This window comes from Miscanthus floridulus, chromosome 3, assembly GCF_019320115.1.
Source record: "Miscanthus floridulus cultivar M001 chromosome 3, ASM1932011v1, whole genome shotgun sequence".
NCBI classification, from domain to species: Eukaryota; Viridiplantae; Streptophyta; class Magnoliopsida; order Poales; family Poaceae; genus Miscanthus; species Miscanthus floridulus.
Genome location: NC_089582.1, coordinates 4,000,549 through 4,019,970, shown reverse-complemented (window position 1 = coordinate 4,019,970; position 19,422 = coordinate 4,000,549).

Here is a 19,422-nt window from a genome sequence, read left to right as displayed (position 1 = left end):
GGTAATCTGGTTGCATCTTGGTTTATTTGTGTTGAGTTCCATGCAGTTAAATTCTTTTTTGCCTTGGCGAGAAGAATGTCGTTGGTTCTGATAGTGCTCTCTAGGCATCAGTGCTATTTACTTGTTAACCAAAGTGCTCGTTTTGGCCACTCATCACATAAACTGAATTGTACTACCAAAACTGGTGTGATGCTATCTGATCTATCAAACTAGTTCACACATTGTGGGAATCTAGAATAGGAAAATCTAAATTGGCTTATTAATTGAATGATGGCTTTGCTTAATTGGTTCATTGGTCAAGTATGCCGAGCTAAACTGGAAATTTAGCTTCTTTGTATGCTCATTTCATCTTTACTAGGCTTTAGTTGTTGCTTCTATTTATTTACCAGTACATGTGTACATGTTTTTGACTAATGACTACTAACTGCTTGTATGGCTATAGACTTGTTCAAGGATATCAAAGATTTTGCCTCCCAACATGCATTTGCATCCTATGATAATTTTTAGTCAACTGTAGATAATTGCATAGAAAATAGTACACTTTAATTGTACTATCAGCAGACTCCTCGTTTATGAGCTGGATTTTGTATAAATATACCAATACTTTTACTTATATACATATATAGTAAAATTGCAGTAACAACACATAGTATTTGCACTATTTGGAAAGTGCAATTTTCATATTCTTGTTTTGTAATTTTGAATATTCTATTCGTTGTGCATTTTGCAGCAGTAGAATAGAAATAATTGTAACACCCCGGTGTTATGTCTGCATTTAGGCACTGCAAATCATGCATATCATGCATCATCAAGCATTGTAATCACACATGCCTAATCATGTAAATAACAACTGAGACATTGTTTCGAAACATTTGAAATATGTGTGAAACCTGAATGTTGCATACCTTTGTTAGAATTGTTTTGCCCTGAATTTTGCTTGCTAGGTTAGTAGAACTTGTTTGGCTATCATGGTAAATCATCTAGAAATGTTTAGTTCAATTTTTGGAGCAAGGTTTGTATTCAAATTAATTCAAAATTTGGCTTCAAAAGTAATTTCCCAAAAATTAGGGTTTGGAGTTAAACATTGACTTTAATTTTATAATTCAAAATCTAGAAAGAATTTGGCTTTGGTCATAACAGCAAAGTTGTAGAGAATTAAATTTTAATCAACTTTCATTTTTGGTACATTTTCAAAAGATGTCATTTTATTGCTCAAAATAATATTTGAAGATGGCATTTAAAAATTCCTTGAAAATATATTTGGAAAATCCTTCGCGGGCCGCCGCTTCGCTTCTGGCCCACGACCGAAGTCGGCCCAGCCAGCCTCCCGCGCGCGCCTCGCCTCGCCTCGGCCCAGCCCAGCCCAGCGCCGCGCTGGCCTGCCTCCGCGCGCCTGCCCGCTGACGCGCCGCGCCGCGCGCCCGACCGCGGCAAAGCGTGCCCTCCGCGTGGCGGCCATACGCCGTCGACGCCGCCGCGCGTCGCAGCCGGCCTGCGCCCGCGCCCATGCGCCCGCCTACACCTGCTGGAGCCGGTGCGCTCGCTCACTCCCTCCCGCGCTGCCTTTCCTCTCCGCCAGAGCCGAGAGCCCCAAGCTCTACCTCTCGCCGCGCCACGCACCCGCCGGCGCAATTCGCCGTGGCTCCTCCACCTCGGCCGGCAATCACGCGCCCGTAGCTCCGCCTCGCCCTCCTTCAAGTTGTGCTTGTGTTTGCGCCACCTGCCGAGCTCAGGTAGAGCCGCCTCGAGCCTCGCCATCGACGGCCATAGCGCCGTCGTGCTCGGCCGCCATGGAAGTCACCTTCCTCCTCTTCTCCAGCCCCGCCTAGCTGCCCTACCGCATTTGCCATCTTCTCGCGCATCCCGTGCGCCCGCCAGCTCGCCCTGCCATGGCCGGAGATGGCTGCCGGCCTCGTGGCCCAGCCGCGTCGCCGCGCCAGCGCAAGCGCCGGCATGGCCCTGCCTCGGCCCGCCAGGCCGAGCCAGGCCGCGGGCTGACGCCTTGCCGGGCCATCTCCCCTTCCTTGCGCTCGGGCCGCGCAGGCCAAAAGTAGCCGTGGGCCAGCTGATTCCAGCGGGCTGGCCCAGTAGCGTTTGAAGAAATTGTTTTTAATTTATTCTTTATTATTTGAAAATAGATATGTTTTGCAAAATGTTTGGATACTCAAAGTTGCTCCAAATTTGTTGAAATAAATTTATCTAGGTTCCTTATCATCAGATCTACTTGGAAAAAATTGTGCATGTCATTTTTGAGATACTTTACTGTAGATTTTTTATTTAATCATGAATATTGCTGATAACTTGAAAAATATGTAGAAAAATCTATAGGCTTCAAAAAAATATGATTCCAAGTTTGTTAATTTTCTTATGTCATGTATTTCCTAGGAAAAATATGTTTCATGCATGTGCTGTGGGAAAATTTTGAGGTGTAGTTCAAGTACCTTTAATAGCTGATTTTTGTTATTTTAGCTAGAGAGCAAACTTTGTATAAAACATGCATATGATAAATTTTGTACAGTCATTGTATGCTATGAAGAACATAGGAAAAATACTAATTCTATTGTTTGACACTTTTCATAGTGCAAAGTATTTTCATGCTCATATTTGTGCCGTAGCTTGTCATTTTTGTGTAAGCTATTTTACTTATCTAAATGACATGAAAATTTGATGGTAGTCTACTTAGAGTAGTACTATGCTACTATAATTTTCTCAGATTTTATAAGCACCAGAAATATAGATTGCTGTTGTAGCCCTAGTTTAAAAGGAAATAAAATAATCCTCTTTAATACAAGATTAGTTAATAATAATAGCTTTGGTGTATCTCTGAAGCATTTGATAAGGTGTGTTGACTTAAACATATTAGTAGTAGAAGAGAATGCGGTAGATGACATGTGCTTGTAGTATATTTTCTTGGATGATGTTGACTACCTTGCATTCAAACATATTCATTGTATTTATCTCATCCGATGCACCGATTGCATAAGCACTTACGCACATTTCATCATACAGGATCGCAAACCGAGAACCCCGTCATCATACCTGAGGAGCCCGAGGAGCAGTTCAAGGTGCAGCCGCAGGAAGTGCCAGAAGCCGACGAGGAGGACGTTGAGGAACTTCTGGAGTGCCCCGATCACCGTCCGAGCTCCTTCGAGAGAGGCAAGCCCCAGAGCATTTTCTCCCGGTTTGCAATTATTAATTAAATGCTTTACTTTAAATTGATGCATTATGTTCAGGAGTTGTTTGCAACCATTGCTGCATTATACCTTGTCTACCTTTGTTATACTATATCCTTGTTACCTAGGTATCCGTAGTCGAGTCAATGCTTAGTTGGCTTAGACCGGTAGAAGTCGGGTGATTCCCTGTCACCTGCGAGCTATAGGTGGTTACCTGGATCTACTTGGATGACTGTGAAGTCATGGTATAACTAAGTGTCCAATGAAGTTGAGACCGGACAGAGACTTGCAGAGTTTTGGATTGTAGTGCTTTCTGTCTGTGTCGATTAAGGACCGACCGTTGTTGGGCCTCGAGTCATGTTGAACGCATGCCTTATATTTAGCTGGCCGGATAAAGTACCTTCCGACCGTGAAGCTAGGAGATTTTTCAGGCCGAGTAGATTGCCCGTAACGCATTGTGCCAGAGCAGGTGTGGTAGGACATGGGGGCGGGATGATAAGACCAAAGTGCAGTCGGCCGGCCCCCGGGTACATGTGGTTCCTGGCAAACTTGAGATTCCTAGAAAGTTGACTCGGTGATCAATATCTCACTTTAGCGGGTGAGTGAGGTTTGTGTAAGGAATAAATCACTAGCTGGTTAGGAATCGATTCGAATCACCATCGCTCCTGGATAGTGAGCACTTGACTTGAGTTACTTCATCGTAGTAAATGTTTATGGAACACTTGGACAGTTATAATGAATATGACAGTAGGGAAGTGTTTAATGATCATTGGTTATCATTATCTGCTTAATCACAGGTTTACTCTAGTATAGGTGCAAATCTAGTCGACAGGTTAATAATAATTAACTTGGCAATAATGATTTTAGAAAGGTTCTTGAAATGCTAAAAATGCTTCTTTTTGCAAATGAGTCAGCTACCCTACTATAAAGCCCTTCATAATCCTTGGTGTCATTTATTTTTGGTTATGTCGGGTAAGTCTAGCTGAGTACCTTCTCGTACTCAGGGTTTTATTCCCACTTGTTGCAGATGGGTAGATGTATTATGGCTATTGTATCAACTGCCTTTATCCTGCAATGGGTGATGCTTAAGACCATGGGTATGGTCATTCCTTACATCTCGCCTGATGCTTTTGTTGGAGATGATCATTCACTGACACTATATTTAAACTCCGCGTGAGTGTGTGTGTGGTTTGAACAAATGACTTCCGCTACTTTTATTCGAACGGGTTTTGTAATAACTATGTTGAAACTCTGATGTATCCGTGATGCAAACTTTTATGTAATATGTGATGGTGACCGCTAAACTTATTACGATCTTGGCTGGAATGGAAGTTGGTTTGAAATCCTTCATGATTTCACGGACTACCGGGTTATACGGGCTTAAGTTTGCTAAATCGTCTGCTCTAGCGGATGATTTTCTTACTTAATTTCGTATAATTGGTCGGTTCTGTTACAGCTGGTATCAGAGCATGGTTTAGTGTGTTACTATTTATAAGTGTATTTAAACCAAAAAGGCATTTGAAAAACGTGATTTCCAAACCATAAAGTGTGCCAGTGGTCATATCCTTATGCCCAGTTAAGGACTTTAGGTGGCTTAATTAAGTACTGACTAGGGTTCTTGCATCATATTTCTCTTTCGTCGATCATACGGCGTGCTATTGTATGAGTGCCACTTGTTTGAGTGGTAATGTATGGATCAATTGCCTCTACGCCTCGGTAAGTGTGAGTTGTGAGAGCATGATCGGATACACCGCCGATCTAGGGTGAATGCTTATATGATGCTGGAATAATTACATGTTCTACGCATGTTTTACAAAGGCATCTCATGTATGGGTCTTCCGTCTGTTGAGGCGATGCCGTCAATAGGACGATGGTTCGGGTAGTTACTACCGTTGTACACGTATCTGGGGATTCATGTAGAGCGTGTAGATAAAACTTTACTGCTTTTATGCATTCATTGGGAATTGAGCTGAAATGAATCTTCTATAGGTACATAACAACGCTATCATGTAGAACGTATTAGCTACGTATTGAGAGATCGTTGTATGCCACCGAATTCGTCGTTAGAAATTATTTATTTCCTAAGTTTGTGAGAACGTACGGCACGTACATACATCATGTTACTTGTGCATTTCATTCATCTCATGCATTCCTCCCCTTATAAATTGATTATCTCATTTTGATAAAAGTTGTATCATCAAAAATATGTTTCCCCGAGGTAATAAGAGAACTTTTGCTACAGATGGCCCGCACGAAGCAGACCGCCCGTAAGTCCACCGGAGGAAGAGCACCTCGATGTCCGTTGGCCCTAAGGGAGCACCGCACCACAGACACCTTCTTGAGCGAGTTTGGCATGTCGACCTTGCTTTGGAGAGTGCTCCATGATGTGGGGTACCCAGAGGGTCAAGAGCCGGTGTACTCTTGGAATGAGAGCCAGTTAGCAGAGGATGGACTCACAGTGGTGGAGATCACGGTTCCTGCTCTCGGTGATGCTCTAGATTGGGATGGTTGGCATTTGGAGTTTGAGGGTCGCACTCCAGCTGAGGGTGTAGAGGGAGCAGCCTTCTGTGTCATCAGGGACATTATGAGTAGATTTCCTAGTGAGCTTGCAGCAGCTCTAGCTGGTACTTTTCCTAGGGATGATCCTCGTGATGCCATTTGGGTTCAGCCTTAGAGAAGTGCATTGGTCAGAGGTCCAGCTAAAGGGCAAGCTAGCGACAACCAGGCAATGAGTGCTATGTTCGCCGCCATCAGAGCATACGAGGGTCTTGAGAATACCTACTGGACTTTGACTGGCTTGCATGGTGAGGATAAGCCCAAGGGGAGAAAGCAGAAGAAGAGACAGGCACGTGCTATAGCTAGCTTGCAGGAGCAGTTGGCTGATATGAACTTACAACGAGATCAAGCAGTTGAGAGAGGTGATAGAGCTATGCAGCGAGTGCATACATTGACTCAAGCCAACAATAATGCATACCACATGATTGGATAGTTGGTTCAGGAGAGGAATGAAGCCTGGAATGCAAGAAACCTTTTGCTACAGAGGGTCGATGAGCTAGAGGAATACAACAGCAACCTGCACGAGGAGTTTCACGCGCTCTACAATGGGGTTGGCCCATATGCTCCACCAGACGCCGCTGGCATGGACATCGACGACGACAACGAGGAAGAGCCTGTAGTTTCACCTGGAGGCGATGGTGATGTCTCCGATCCCGATGATGGCCCCGAGGAGTAGGCTAGTTGCCTTATGCTAGTATCTAGGTCCTATCGCGATGACCTTTCTTTTGTTGGCATGTAACCTATTGTATGTTGCTTCTAACGTATGAGACTTGGCATGTGGTTGGAACTGATTTTCGAATGCAATATCTAAACGCATAAAAGTCCAGTGTATGTATGCTGGCAAATTGGTTGTATGGACGCGATGTTTGCCGTTGAAGTAATTTGATTAAGTGCTGTTGTTTTAATTGGGATGCGATTGTTGTGCCTCTATTTTATTGTATGAATTTATTCTCTCCAGTAAATTCAGTACGGCATAATTTTTCCTTCACTCGCAATTATTACAGCTTCACTCAATCATTACTTGTTGCAGAAATATGCAGATGACAAACACTCGCCAAACCACGTATGAGGCCGCTGAGACCGGTGCTAACGGTGCGGGGACTGGTGGTGGTGGTGGAAACCACGGCAATAACAATGAACCTCCCCATGAACCGCATTTGCCACCTCCTCCCCCGTTTACCCCCAAGATGTTCCTCGCACAGCTACTCGGGAGTCAGCGCAATGCGGAACAATCCCAGAAGAATATGGAGGATTTTCTACGTACCATCGCCAACAACGTTCAACATGGTAATAATCAAGGCAGTGGCATGGGAGTGAACCAATATAGCAGCTTCAAAGATTTCATGGACACCAGGCTGCTAGTATTCAAGGAAGCAACAGAGCCACTCGATGCTGAGGAATGGATCAACACAATGGAAGATAAATTCCGTGTGTTGAGGATGACTGAGGTTCTAAAAACAGAGTATGCTGCACTTCAGTTGCAAGGACCTGCGGGAATGTGGTGGAAGCACCATTGCACCACCTTCCCTCCAAATGCTCAGATTTCTTAGAGAGAGTTTGCTGAGACCTTCCGTGGAGTCTATATTCCACCCGGGCTGACCGAGATGAAGTTGGGAGAGTTTTTGGCATTGAACCAAGGCACCAAGACCGTGACGCAATACCTACATGCCTTCAACAACTTGTGTCGCTATGCTCCCGACATGGTTGACATAGATGCTAAAAGAATAGCCAGTTTTAAGAGGGGTCTCAATCCAAAAATGATGAAGCATGTTGGTACCAACAACCACGTCAGATTCAATGACTTCATTAGTGACTGCCTGAAGCAGGAGAAGAATAACAACACCAGCACCGCAGCCAAGACACGTAAGAGAGCCTTTGAAGGCGGTCCGTCCCAAGCTAGAGCACCTATGGGAGGTCGTCCTCCATATCGCCCATCGGCACCTAGCGCTAGGTTCCGGCCACCTCAGCCAAGAAGTCAGAATTTCCGTGGACCTCAGAAGCCGTACAAGATGGCAGTATAGCCCAACAAAGCAGCCGCAACTGTGGTACAAGGCAGTTCCAAGGGAGCTATGGGGTCTGCCGGGACAGTGAGAGGACCCTGCTATAACTATGATCAACCCGGCCATTTTTCGAGGTTTTGTCCATACCCGCCCAAGAAGAAGCAGCAGACTTATAATGCTAGAGTGCATAGTACGACAGTGGATGAAATTCTAGAGGGAGAGCCCGTCACTGCTGGTAAGTTTCCTATCAACGAAAACCCTGCAGTTGTTCTATTTGATTCTGGATCATCGCATTCTTTTATGAGTCAAGCATTTGCACAGAAACATGAACAACTATGCACAGAATTGGGTTATCGTTACCGTATAAGTTCAGCAGGGGCTGATGTTTTGACCAACCGGATGGTTCAAGGGGCAACCCTTGAATTAGGTAGCAGGAAGTTCCGAGTGAACTTGATAGTGATGCCTGGGTTAGTCTTGGATGTCATTATAGGGATGAATTGGATGAAGGATTGGGGAGCAGTCATAGATACTAGAAGTCGAGTACTTACCCTTAAGGATCCCCTGGGTGAGGGTACTTTCCAAGTACCATTGCCTTGGAGAACAGACCTGATAAGTGTTACATGTGCTACGGCAGTCATTCCTATTCATCAGATTCTGATAGTGTGTGAATTCCTGGATGTATTCCCGGATGAGCTACCTGGTCTTCCGCCAGATAGGGAGATTGAGTTTGGAATTGAGCTAGTCCCCAGAACAGCTTCGATTTCAAGGAGACCCTATCGGATGCCTCTAGATGAGCTAGCTGAGCTGAAGAAGCAATTAGAAGAATTATCAAAAAAGGGGTTTATACGACCAAGCAAGTCTGAATGGGGATGTCCCGCCTTGTTTGTGAAGAAAAAGAAAGAGGGCACGTTGAGAATGTGCGTAGATTACAGGCCACTCAACGCTGTAACCATCAAGAATAAGTATCCCTTGCCTCATATTGATGTTCTATTTGACCAATTATCCAAGGCCAAGGTGTTCTCAAAAATAGATTTGAGATCCGGTTATCATCAGATCAAGATTAGGCCACAGGATATACCGAAAATTGCATTTTCCACCAGATACGGGTTGTATGAGTATCTTGTCATGTCTTTTGGCTTGACAAATGCTCCTGCATACTTTATGTTTTTGATGAATACAGTTTTCATGCCAGAATTGGATAAGTTTGTGGTAGTGTTCATCGATGACATTCTGGTGTACTCTAAGAACGAGAAAGATCACGAAGAGCATCTGAGAACTGTCTTGACTAGACTGAGGGATCATCAACTGTATGCTAAGTTTAGCAAATGCAAATTTTGGCTGAAGGAAGTTCCTTTCCTTGGTCACATTCTATCAGAGAATGGGGTTTTAGTCGATCCAAGTAAGGTGCAAGAAGTTATGAATTGGAAAGCACCGACCACAGTTCTTGAGATTAGAAGTTTCTTAGGACTAGCGGGTTATTACCGTCGCTTTATACTAGATTTTTCGAAGATTGCCAAACCGATGACGAGTCTCCTACAGAAGGATCACAAGTTTGTGTGGATAGAGGAGTATGAAGCAGCTTTCCACACTTTGCGGAACTGTTGACCACTGCTCATATTCTCGCACAACCAGATATCGAGGAACTATTTGATATGTTTTGCGACGCATCAAAAATAGGATTAGGCTGTGTTCTTATGCAAGAAAGGAGAGTCATTGCTTATGCATCACGTCAATTGAGGAAACACGAGGTCAACTATCCAACACATGATCTTGAACTTGCTGCAGTTGTGCACGCCCTAAAAATTTGGAGACATTACCTACTTGGTAATGTGTGCAATATTTTCACGGATCACAAGAGTCTTAAGTATATCTTTACCCAACTAGAGCTACACATGAGACAGCGTAGATGGTTGGAATTGATCAAGGATTACAACTTGAATGTGCAATATCATTCTGGAAAAGCTAATGTAGTGACAGATGCTTTGAGCAGAAAGTCACATTACTTGAATGTACAGCCATTACTTGAAGATGGGTTCGATCTAATGCATCCTGCTGTGTTACATAGTATTCAGATTAGTTGCTCTTTGGAGAGTAAGATAATAGAAGGCCAGAAAACCGACAAGGGGATATCCCACATTAAAGAGAAAATAAAAGAAAAGTCGTCTCAACACTTTAAAGTGGATGAACAGGACGTGTTGTGGTTTGACGACCGTCTTGTGATTCCCAAGGATCGAGAGCTTAGGAATAAACTCATGGATGAAGCTCACCTGTCTAAGCTATCTATCCATCCCGAAAGTAGTAAGATGCATCAAGAACTAAGATCTCGCTATTGGTGGACCAAAATGAAGAAAGAAATTACAACATATGTTGTCAGATGTGACACATGTTGTCGAGTGAAAGCAATTCACATGAAACCTGCCGGTATGTTGCAACCCTTATCAGTCCCTAGTTGGAAGTGGGACGATATCAGTATGGATTTTATCACGAGTTTGCCCACTACTCAAAAGGGACATGATTCGATTTGGGTAATTGTGGACCGTCTTACCAAGACCGCTCATTTCTTGCCTGTCAAAACAGATTATCGACCACCTCAATATGTCGAGAAGTATATCGTAGAAATTGTGAGGTTGCATGGTATACCAAAGACCATAGTATCTGATAGAGGCTCATAGTTCACGGCTTATCATCCTCAGACAGATGGTCAGACTGAACGAGTGAATGCTGTTTTGGAGGATATGTTAAGAGCATGTGTATTGTCTTCTAAGGGATCATGGGAGTCATGGTTACCGTTAGCTGAGTTTTCTTATAATAATAGTTATCAAGAAAGCATCAAGATGGCTCCATTCAAAGCTTTATATGGTAGAAAATGTAGAACACCATTAAATTGGGTCGAGCCTGGTGATAGAAGGTATTATGGCATTGACTTTGTAGAAGAAGCCGAGAAAAAAGTTTATATTATTCAGCAGAATATGAAAGTTGCCCAATCACGTCAGAAAAGCTATGCAGACAAAAGAAGGAGACCCCTTACGTTTGAAGTTGGTGACTATGTTTATCTAAAAGTCACGCCAATGAATAAGAAAAGGTTTGGAGTCCGAAGAAAGCTTGCCACGAGATTCATAGGACCATACAAGATATTAGAACAAAGAGGTCCGGTAGCCTACAAGTTAGAGTTACCTGAAACAATAAGTACCGTTTTCCTAGTTTTCCATGTATCACATCTCAAGAAATGTTTGCGTGTTCCGGAGGAAAGAATAGAACCTCGAGGTATCCAACTCAAATCAGATTTGGTGTATCGTGAAAAACTAGTCCGAGTGTTAGACACTAAGGAACGTGCTACTCGGAATAGTGTGGTGAAAACATACAAGATATAGTGGGATCATCATGATGAGGGAGATGCAACTTGGGAAACAGGAGAGTATCTGCAAAAAGCTTATAAAGAATTTTATAACAAATGGTTCGTAACCCAAATCTCGGGACGAGATTTTTATAAGGGGGGAGGGCTGTAACACCCCGGTGTTATGCCTGCATTTAGGCACTGCAAATCATGCATATCATGCATCATCAAGCATTCTAATCACACATGCCTAATCATGTAAATAACAACTGAGACATTGTTTCAAAACATTTGAAACATGTGTGAAACCTGAATGTTGCATACCTTTGTTAGAATTGTTTTGCCCTGAATTTTGCTTGCTAGGTTAGTAGAACTTGTTTGGCTATCATGGTAAATCATCTAGAAATGTTTAGTTCAATTTTTGGAGCAAGGTTTGTATTCAAATTAATTCAAAATTTGGTTTCAAAAGTAATTTCCCAAAAATTAGGGTTTAGAGTTAAACATTGACCTTGATTTTATAATTCAAAATCTAGAAAGAATTTGGCTATGGGCATAACAGCAAAGTTGTAGAGAATTAAATTCTAATCAACTTTCATTTTTGGTACATTTTTAAAAGATGTCATTTTATTGCTCAAAATAATATTTGAAAATGGCATTTAAAAATTCCTTGAAAATATATTTGGAAAAGGCTTTTTCCTCCTTTGCGGGCCGCCGCTTCGCTTCTGGCCCACGACCGAAGTCGGCCCAGCCAGCCTCCTGCGCGTGCCTCGCCTCGCCTCGGCCTAGCCTAGCCCAGCGCCGCGCTGGCCTGCCTCCACGCGCCTGGCCGCTGATGCGCCGCGCCGCGCCCGACCGCGGCAGAGCGTGCCCGCCGCGTGGCGGCCATGCGCCGTTGACGCCACCGCGCGTCGCAGCCGGCCTGCGCCCGTGCCCATGCGCCCGCCTACACCTGCTGGAGCCAGTGTGCCCGCTCACTCCCTCCCGCGCTGCCTTTCCTCTCCGCCAGAGCCGAGAGCCCCAAGCTCTACCTCTCGCCGCGCCACGCACCCGCCGGCGCAATTCGCCGTGGCTCCTCCACCTCGGCCGGCAATCACGTGCCCACAGCTCCGCCTCGCCCTCCTTCAAGTTGTTCTCACATTTGCGCCACCTGCCGAGCTCAGGTAGAGCCGCCTCGAGCCTCGCCACCGACGGCCATGGCGCCACCGTGCTCGGCCGCCATGGAAGTCACCTTCCTCCTCTTCTCTAGCCCCGCCTAGCTGCCCTACCGCATTCGCCATCTTCTCGCGCATCCCATGCGCCCGCCAGCTCGCCCTGCCATGGCCGGAGATGGCCGCTGGCCTCGTGGCCAAGCCGCGCTGCCGTGCCAGCGCAAGCGCCGACATGGCCCTGCCTCGGCCAGCCAGGCCGCGGGCCGATGCCTTGCCGGGCCGTCTCCCCTTCCTTGCGTTCGGGCCGCACAGGCCAAAAGTAGCCGTGGGCCAGCTGATTCCAGCGGGCTGGCCCAGTAGCGTTTGAAGAAATTATTTTCAATTTATTCTTTATTATTTGAAAATAGATATGTTTTGCAAAATGTTTGGATACTCAAAGTTGCTCCAAATTTGTTGAAATAAATTTGTCTAGGTTCCTTATCATCAGATCTACTTGGGAAAAATTGTGCATGTCATTTTGGAGATACTTTGCTGTAGAATTTTTATTTAATCATGAATATTGCTGATAACTTGAAAAATATGTAGAAAAATCTATAGGCTTCAGAAAAATACGATTCCAAGTTTGTTAATTTTCTTATGTCGTGTATTTCCTAGGAAAAATATGTTTCATGCATGTGCTGTGGGAAAATTTTGAGGTGTAGTTCAAGTACCTTTAATAGCTGATTTTTGTTATTTTAGCTAGAGAGCAAACTTTGTATAAAACATGCATGTGATAAATTTTGTACAGTCATTGTATGCTATAAAGAACATAGTAAAAATACTAATTCTGTTGTTTGACACTTTTCATAGTGCAAAGTATTTTCATGCTCATATTTGTGCCATAGCTTGTCATTTTTGTGTAAGCTATTTTACTTATCTAAATGACATAAAAATTTGATGGTAGTCTACTTAGAGTAGTACTATGCTATTGTAATTTTCTCAGATTTTATAAGCACCAGAAATATAGATTGCTGTTGTAGCCCTAGTTTAAAAGGAAATAAAATAATCCTCTTTAATACAAGATTAGTTAATAATAATAGCTTTGGTGTATCTTTGAAGCATTTGATAAGGTGTGTTGACTTAAACATATTAGTAGTAGAAGAGAATGCAGTAGATGACATGTGCTTGTAGTATATTTTCTTGGATGATGTTGACTACCTTGCATTCAAACATATTCATTGTATTCATCTCATCCGATGCACCGATTGCATAAGCACTTACGCACATTTTATCATACAGGATCGCAAACCGAGAACCCCGTCATCATACCCAAGGAGCCCGAGGAGCAGTTTGAGGTGCAGCCGCAGGAAGTGCCAGAAGCCGACGAGGAGGACGTTGAGGAACTTCTGGAGTGCCCCGATCACCGTCCGAGCTCCTTCGAGAGAGGCAAGCCCCAGAGCATTTTCTCCTGGTTTGCAATTATTAATTAAATGCTTTATTTTAAATTGATGCATTACGTTCAGGAGTTGTTTGCAACCGTTGCTGCATTATACCTTGTCTACCTTTGTTATACTATATCCTTGTTACCTGGGTATCCACAGTCGAGTCAATGCTTAGCTGACTTAGACCGGTAGAAGTCGGGTGATTCCCTGTCACCTGCGAGGTATAGGTGGTTACCTAGATCTGCTTGGATGACTGTGAAGTCATGGTATAACTAAGTGTCCAATGAAGTTGAGACCAGACGGAGATTTGCAGAGTTTTGACTGTAGTGCTTTCCGTCTGTGTCGATTAAGGACCGACCGTTGTTGGGCCTCGAGTCATGTTGAACGCATGCCTTACATTTAGCTGGCCGGATAAAGTACCTTCCGACCGTGAAGCTGGGAGATTTTTCGGGCCGAGTAGATTGCCCGCAACGCACTGTGCCGGAGCAGGTGTGGTAGGACACGGGGGCGGGATGATAAGACCAAAGTGCAGTCGGTCAGCCCCCGGGTACATGTGGTTCCTGGCAAACTCGAGATTCCTAAAAAGTTGACTCGGTGATCAATATCTCACTTTAGCGGGTGAGTGAGGTTTGTGTAAGGAATAAATCACCAGCTGGTTAGGAATCGATTCGAATCGCCATCGCTCCTGGATAGTGAGCACTTAACTTGAGTTACTTCATCGTAGTAAATGTTTATGGAACACTTGGACAGTTATAATGAATATGACAGTAGGGAAGTGTTTAATGATCATTGGTTATCATTATCTGCTTAATCACAGGTTTACTCTAGTATAGGTGCAAATCTAGTCGACAGGTTAATAATAATTAACTTGGCAATAATGATTTTAGAAAGGTTCTTGAAATGCTAAAAATGCTTCTTTTTGCAAATGAGTCAGCTACCCTACTATAAAGCCCTTCATAATTCTTGGTGTCATTTATTTTCGGTTATGTTGGGTAAGTCTAGCTGAGTACCTTCTCGTACTCAGGGTTTTATTCCCACTTGTTGTAGATGGGCAGATGTATTACGGCTACTGTATCAACTGTCTTTATCCTGCAATGGGTGATGCTTAGGACCATGGGCATGATCATTCCTTACGTCTCGCCTGATGCTTTTGTTGGAGATGATCGTTCGCTGGCACTATACTTAAACTCCGCGTGAGTGTGTGTGGTTTGAACAAATGACTTCCGCTACTTTTATTTGAACGGGTTTTGTAATAACTATGTTGAAACTCTGATGTATCCGTGATGCAAACTTTTATGTAATATGTGATGGTGACCGTTAAACTTATTACGATCTTGGCTGGAATGGAAGTTGGTTTGAAATCCTTCGTGATTTCACGGACTACCGGGTTATACGGGCTTAAGTTTGCTAAATCGTCTGCTCTGGCGGATGATTTTCTTACTTAATTTCGTATAATTGGTCGGTTCTGTTACAATGATACTATATTAATTTTGATTTGTGGTATGGCCCAAGAATATTCAGTGTATGCTTGTATGTATGTTTATTGGGCCGATTGTTTCATTTTGGGCCAAATGAGCTGCAAATCTCCATAGCGGGTATTGGATCATGTGCCCGTTAAGGCTTGGCGGGCCCGGTAGTTGTCTGGGTTGATTTTCGGGTTCATTCGCGGACCCGTTTTCCTTGCATGAAGAAGAAAAACAACAGAGACGAGCCATTGGATGTAGATCCAAGGGCTGTGGACGTCGACTGAAAAAATGTGTATATTTCAGTCGACTGGGATATAGCAAGTCCCTTTTTTCTTATAATAAATCAGCATTAGTGGTATTTTCCGGCCAGCCAAACAGAGCCAAAATGGTTTTCTATTGTGCTGTTGTACAACTATTATTGTCCCCCACGGCCCCAGCCAAAGTGTGTTTAGAGCAGTCGTTTTTCTGACAAAAGCTGGGTTTATAGCAAATTAGCGTTGCCTGCTGCTAGTAGTAATACTCGTTGTACCTTTGAACACGGTCTCAAATTTTTACTATTTGATTTGACGGTGAATGCATGCACCACTCTGAATTTTATTTGGGACATAGTAGTATTCACTAATAAGTTGTGGTTTTCTTTGAGATGTCATGGTGTTGATTCTTGGGCAGCATAGTTGGCAAATGACGATGCTTGAGTTCATAAACTGCGGCACATTTTGCATGCTATATATATATATATATATATATATATATATATATATATATATATATATATATATATATATAATCTGTAGCCCGCTATAGAATAACTTATTCTGTAGCCAAGCCACACCACACACACGGAATCAGACGCATCAGCGTGCATAGCTGGTGCGTTTCTGCATGCTTCCCAGGCACCTGCATGCGCTTCCCTGCAGTAATGACGTCATTTAATGACCAATTAATGCCAAATTACCGGCCAGCAGGGGTGCTGTCTCCTGTCCAAGGCTGCAGCATGCAGGTGTGTTTACTAGAATATGTGATCTCCTATGATTAGTTACGAGAATCTGTTTACTAGACTTGCAATTTTTTTACTAGACTAGAATCCATGCCTTTCTGCCCCCTAGTAGTTACGATATTGTATTTACTAGAATCCATGAACTTTTTGTTACCAAAATAGTATATGTTGAAGTAGCAAGAGTTACCAGATTCATGCAACAAGAGATTTATAAAAAAGTAAACGCTCCTAGCAAGAGTTGCAGTAACTCCACATAAGGATTATTGTAACATTCCGTTTGATTTATTTCTCGTAACATTCAAAATGCAGTAACTCCAAATAAGGATTATGGTAAATTCATCTTGTTATTATAGTAAATTGTTGCACATATAGCTTGCATCCAAATTGTAGTAACTCCAAAAAATAATTACTGTCGCACTTTTTTGTTGTTGTTGTTCATTATATGGTAAATTTATCTTGTCTTATAGTAACTTGTTCCAAGAGACAATTTATTGCATCATCCTGAAACCAAATTTTACATAAACAAGATTATGCTATCAAAGCACATTCAAATTATCGTAACAAATTCATCTCATCGTTGTACCTCACAACACAATTAGGGCTAAATATGGTAATTCCAAAAATTCTCCAGAAAAATTATTGTCACCCTTACAGGTAGCTCTTGAACAGCCACCTTAATCGCAATTACATAGAAGTTTCAATATTCTTGCGTGGTCTAGAGGTTAATCTCAGATGCATTTGCCCAGACGCACCTCATCTCTTCAGAAAATAAAAAAAAATTATATGATGTGAAAGAACAGTAATAAACTATTTGATACATTAGAAAACAGATTTTGTCGCTGCTCACCTGTTTTGGATTGACGTCTCCGCTAGCCTGTTTGGGCGGGAATATGAACGCCAGTCGCCAGGAGCTGCTGCAGGGCGTCTGTCGCCATTGACCACCAGGGATGGATGGCCTCCAGGCCCTCCACAACCAAGCAGATGAAGCGATGAACAGAATCAAGAACACGTGCATGCAGTTTTGCTCAGCTGTCTCCTTAGCTAGCTGGCTCAATCGGACATTCGGACGGGATCAGCCGGCCTGGATGGGGATATGGTCACCCGGCCCGATCGCACAAGCGTCGGCAGCCGCGGCGCTACCTGGACATCGCTATTGGAGGACTGGGGCATCACCACGGACGGGAAATCACAGCGCAATATGCAGCGACGGAGAAGATCGAGGAGCAACGACATCGCCGCCGAGATGAGTGGAGGCGCCGCCGACGAGATGGTGGAGGCACCGCCGCCGCCTCTGGAGGTAGGAAAGCCCGCCGCTGGATGCAGGGGGTGTCCGATGCCGAATTGCCGATTCACCGTTGAGGAAGGGGCGCCATGGATCCCATGAGAATGACGGCCGGCCAGGGAAGGATCAGATCGACATGCCGTCGCAGTGTCCGGTGTGGTGGAACGCCTCCAACAGCGAATAAGCAAAGCGTGTTTTTCTGGCCAGATTGGGCGGCGAACCAAGCAGGTGTTCTCGTGGCCGGTGGAAGGAAAGAGAAAAATCTGGGGGATTAAATCAACGCATGCATGCATTAGTTCGACGGGGACCACCTGAGTCCAAGCCAATTCCTATTCTGTAGCCAACGCACGTGACCTGGCCTCGGGCTCGCTCGCGTGTTGCGGTCCGTCTGGTGGGCTCGCGAGTTTTGGTCTGGCTACAGAATACACTATTTTGTAGCCGGCTATAGTCTAGTAGTTATATATATATATATATATATATATATATATATATATATATATATATATATATATATATATATAGAGAGAGAGAGAGAGAGAGAGAGAGAGAGATGGGAAGAGAAAGCATCTTTGTTTCGTTGTGAACAGGGACGGAGCTAGAAAAAAATTTAGGAGGGATTAAACAACGGCAATTAGCAAGAAAAGAAGTTCAGCAAATCTCAACCCCTCCTACCTGTACATCTACAGCTAAAATTTCAAACGACGGCTCTACAGGGCTTCACTTACTTCCGAGCGGTAGAGGGGGCTGGAGCCTCCCTAGCCTCACCGCTGGCTCCGTGCCTGGTTGTGAACAAGTAGATTTTACTACCCGAACAATCCACTTTGTCTGTTTAAACTTCCTCGACAAAATTTAACCTCGGTTTACTCTCGTGGACTGTTTCAGTTTGTCTTATCTACCCCTTAATAAGATATATCTTTTCCTTTTATCAATGTAGAGTTTAGTTTTTTATCGGGTGATGATGTCCTATGTTAAAAAATATATTTATAAAATTTCATGATTACTTTTCATGCAACTTACATGTCTATGTTTAATTTAGTAGCAGATGTTATTAACCTATGAAAATTTCTTAATATATTTTCCCAACCTAATACTCAACCTATGAAAATGTTTTATATTAGCATATAAAAACTGAACCTAAAACTCAATTTATATGTGGAGCAACCAAAATGTACAAATCTCATTAGGGGTGTATTTGACAATTAAAATAGTTTATGGAAGTAAAATTAAACCCAAATTTTGCAACGTATCAACCAGACAAGGTGGATCTTTTATGGCGTATTTGGATTGCGGCATCTGTTGGCTCCGGAGTCATCCGATCCAAAATCAGAACCTACCGATCTGTTTGGATTGAGGAGCGACGCCGACTCGTCCCGTATCATCATGCCCTCGTGGCAGTTCATTCTCAGGGAACCAACTCGTCCGGCCAAAAACCAACAAATTAGTAGCCTGTTCGGTTGACTGGTTCGTATCGTTGCTGCATCGTGAAGAAGTACTGTTGGCTGGTTTGTGTGAGAGAAAAATACTGTTCCGGCTGGAAATTTATAATCGTTTACGATAAGCCACAACCAAACGAACAGGCCGTAGGTCGTCCGGAGTGGAGCCGATCTAGACGGGTTGGGACGTCAAACCAAACACGCTCTTAGTCCTGTTCGCTTGTCTTATAATCCGTACTTTTCAGCTTATCTTTTCAGCCAGAACAGTGTTTTTCTCTCACAACAAATCAACCATAACAGTGTTTCGGCTTGTTTTTTCAGCGAAGCGAACGGGACCTTAGTGTACTGCCTCTATTATCCAAAATATAAGCTACATTTAGAGTTCAAAATTTTCCAGTAAAATTGCTACTTTTGAGTTCCTCTTGATTTTTTTAGCGTGAAGAGATAGAAAGTAAGCATCGCTGCCATACATAGATTACGCGTGCATGCTAAATATAGCAATATTCTGAAATGGAGGGGTAGTAAAATGGATTTGTTTTCCTTTTTTATTTTTTGAAAGATGACAATATCTTCTGCAGAAGTGGCAAATATCCTCGACGCACATGCACGTCC